This window comes from Salvelinus fontinalis, chromosome 37 (genome assembly GCF_029448725.1).
Source record: "Salvelinus fontinalis isolate EN_2023a chromosome 37, ASM2944872v1, whole genome shotgun sequence".
Taxonomy (NCBI): Eukaryota; Metazoa; Chordata; class Actinopteri; order Salmoniformes; family Salmonidae; genus Salvelinus; species Salvelinus fontinalis.
This window is the reverse complement of record NC_074701.1, coordinates 2,138,967-2,142,500: the sequence shown is the minus strand read 5'-3', so window position 1 is coordinate 2,142,500 and position 3,534 is coordinate 2,138,967. Positions and strand designations below refer to the sequence as shown.

Here is a 3,534-nt window from a genome sequence, read left to right as displayed (position 1 = left end):
CACACACACGCTGGACACACACACACACACACACACACACACACACTGGAAACACACACACACCGGACACACACTCACATACACTTGACACACACTCACACTACAAACACACACACACACTGACACACACTGACACATAAACACACGCGTCTTCCTATAATTGTTAGGACCTTGACACAGGACCTTCATGACTCAACCTTTTGGTTCCTTTTCTGATCTATTACTAAGTTACATTTTTTATGATATATTTTACTGTTTGTCTTTGTACCACAGGAGGATGGTGGTACTTTAATTGGGGAGGAGAGGCTTGTAATGGCAGGAGTGTAATAAGTGGAATGGTATCAAACACGTGGTTTCCATGTGTTCCATTTCATTCACTCTGTTCCAGACATTATTATGAGCTGTCCTCCCCTCAGCAGCCTCCACTGGTATGTACTGTCCTATATGTGAGAGAGCTCCAACAAGGAATTACAATGTATGTATTACTTTTAATACCTGCAAATGGCAAATAAACTACTTGAACTCCTTATGAATGCCTGCAGCTGACTAGGCTGTTGGCGTCTGACAAGAGGTGAAAATATTACAGGAATATTCTGCAAATGTTGATGAAGACGTCACTCAATACACCCAAAACAACATGCAGTCTTTCCACAAGACTCCCATGAAGTTATAGTGTGACGTTATGAGTTGACGTTAAAGTAACATTCTCAGAACATACTGCACTTGTTTTATACTGTTTTAGATGGATCCTCTGTTTAAACATTTAAACTCTTACAATAACACCGTTAAAATACCAATGTGATCTTTTGATGTATGTCTTTCATGTTGAAAAACTAATTGTACAAGGATATATTGTACTTTTCATAATAAAACAACAAGAAAAGGCACGTTAATTGTGAAAACAATTTCTTTATTGATTTAACATTGCCTCTCCCAGTCACAGGTTGACGTTCGTCATGAGTCTTGTCCTGGAGGCAGAATTGCGTGATATCCTCTAGATATGCCAGCTGCAAAGTCAAAATTGGCTGTGGAAAATAATGTTGTTTTATGGTCTTAATTTAAGGGAAGGATGAGCAGTGTGGTTAGGATTGAGGTTAGGATTAAAATCAGATGTTATTACTTTGTGCCTGTTCCAGCTTGTGACCACTTTGCTGAACTGCCTCCAGAACAAGATTCATGACAATAAATGCCAACCTGCCTCCCAGTCATACCCTCCTTATCTTTACAAGGCAGCAGAACATACAAGCTAGTGATGTGGGGGTTCTCATAACCCTCAGTCCCCAGGTGGGTAGATGGCAGGTTGTATAAAGAGAAGCTAGTGATGTGGGGGTTCTCTCATAACCCTCAGTCCCCAGGTGGGTAGATGGCAGGTTGAATAAAGAGAAGCTAGTGATGTGGGGGTTCTCTCATAACCCTCAGTCCCCAGGTGGGTAGATGACAGGTTGAATAAAGAGAAGCTAGTGATGTGGGGGTTCTCTCATAACCCTCAGTCCCCAGGTGGTTAGATGGCAGGTTGAATAAAGAGAAGCTAGTGATGTGGGGGTTCTCTCATAACCCTCAGTCCCCAGGTGGTTAGATGGCAGGTTGAATAAAGAGAAGCTAGTGATGTGGGGGTTCTCTCATAACCCTCAGTCCCCAGGTGGGTAGATGGCAGGTTGAATAAAGAGAAGCTAGTGATGTGGGGGTTCTCTCATAACCCTCAGTCCCCAGGTGGGTAGATGGCAGGTTGAATAAAGAGAAGCTAGTGATGTGGGGGTTCTCTCATAACCCTCAGTCCCCAGGTGGGTAGATGGCAGGTTGTATAAAGAGAAGCTAGTGATGTGGGGGTTCTCTCATAACCCTCAGTCCCCAGGTGGGTAGATGGCAGGTTGTATAAAGAGAAGCTAGTGATGTGGGGGTTCTCTCATAACCCTCAGTCCCCAGGTGGGTAGATGGCAGGTTGTATAAAGAGAAGCTAGTGATGTGGGGGTTCTCTCATAACCCTCAGTCCCCAGGTGGGTAGATGGCAGGTTGTATAAAGAGAAGCTAGTGATGTGGGGGTTCTCTCATAACCCTCAGTCCCCAGGTGGGTAGATGGCAGGTTGTATAAAGAGAAGCTAGTGATGTGGGGGTTCTCTCATAACCCTCAGTCCCCAGGTGGGTAGATGGCAGGTTGAATAAAGAGAAGCTAGTGATGTGGGGGTTCTCTCATAACCCTCAGTCCCCAGGTGGGTAGATGGCAGGTTGTATAAAGAGAAGCTAGTGATGTGGGGGTTCTCTCATAACCCTCAGTCCCCAGGTGGGTAGATGGCAGGTTGTATAAAGAGAAGCTAGTGATGTGGGGGTTCTCTCATAACCCTCAGTCCCCAGGTGGGTAGATGGCAGGTTGTATAAAGAGAAGCTAGTGATGTGGGGGTTCTCTCATAACCCTCAGTCCCCAGGTGGGTAGATGGCAGGTTGTATAAAGAGAAGCTAGTGATGTGGGGGTTCTCTCATAACCCTCAGTCCCCAGGTGGGTAGATGGCAGGTTGTATAAAGAGAAGCTAGTGATGTGGGGGTTCTCTCATAACCCTCAGTCCCCAGGTGGGTAGATGGCAGGTTGAAAAAAGAGAAAACAATAGCCTACATAAAAAAAGACATAAATGTATAATTGTTGTGCAATTTACACTAAGTGTAGAAAACATTAAGGACACCTTTCTGTCCAGGTGAATCCAGGTGAAAGATATGATTCCTTATTGATGTCACTTGTAGATAAAGGGGACGAGACAGGTTAAAGAAGGACTTTTAAGCCTCTAGACAATTGAGACATGGATTGTGTATGTGTGGTATTCAGAGGGTGAATGGACAAGACACAATATTTAAGTACCTTTGAACGAGGTATGGTAGTAGGTACCAGGCGCACCGGTTTGTGTCAAGATCTGCAACGCTGCTGGGTTTTTCACGCTCATGTTCCACCACCCAAATTACATCCAGCCAACTTGACATCTGTGGGAAGCATTGGAGTCAACATTGGCCATCATCCCCGTGAAACGCATTCAAAACCTTGTAGAATCCATGCCCTGATGAATTGAGGCTGTTCTGAGGACAAAAGGGCGGGAGGGTTGTGGGGGTGCGATACTCAATATTAGGAAGGCATCCTTAATATTTTGTCCACTCAGTGTATAACCTATAGACTACACTGCTCAGTTAGAGTAATATCTAGTCAACTCAGTGTATAACCTGTAGGCTACACTGCTCAGTTAGAGTAATATCAAGTCCACTCAGTGTATAACCTGTAGACTACACTATCAATCAATCAATCAATCAATTTTATTTTATATAGCCCTTCGTACATCAGATAATATCTCGAAGTGCTGTACAGAAACCCAGCCTAAAACCCCAAACAGCTAGAATGCAGGTGTAGAAGCACGGTGGCTAGGAAAAACTCCCTAGAAAGGCCAAAACCTAGGAGGAAACCTAGAGAGGAACCAGGCTATGAGGGGTGGCCAGTCCTCTTCTGGCTGTGCCGGGTGGAGATTATAACAGAACTATGCCAAGATGTTCAAAAATGTTCAT

General features: G+C 44.4%; 1 protein-coding gene across 1 annotated transcript in view; it reads left to right on the top strand.

The window, feature by feature from the left end:
• The window catches only part of LOC129835974 (NLR family CARD domain-containing protein 3-like), a 16,817-nt gene extending 15,974 nt beyond the window's left edge, over window positions 1-843 (top strand). Inside the window, exon 7 of the mRNA XM_055901682.1 lies at window positions 1-843. This exon is cut by the window's left edge and continues 5,373 nt beyond it. The gene's annotated coding sequence lies outside the window, so the exon portion shown is untranslated.
• Window positions 844-3,534: the final 2,691 nt, after the last annotated feature.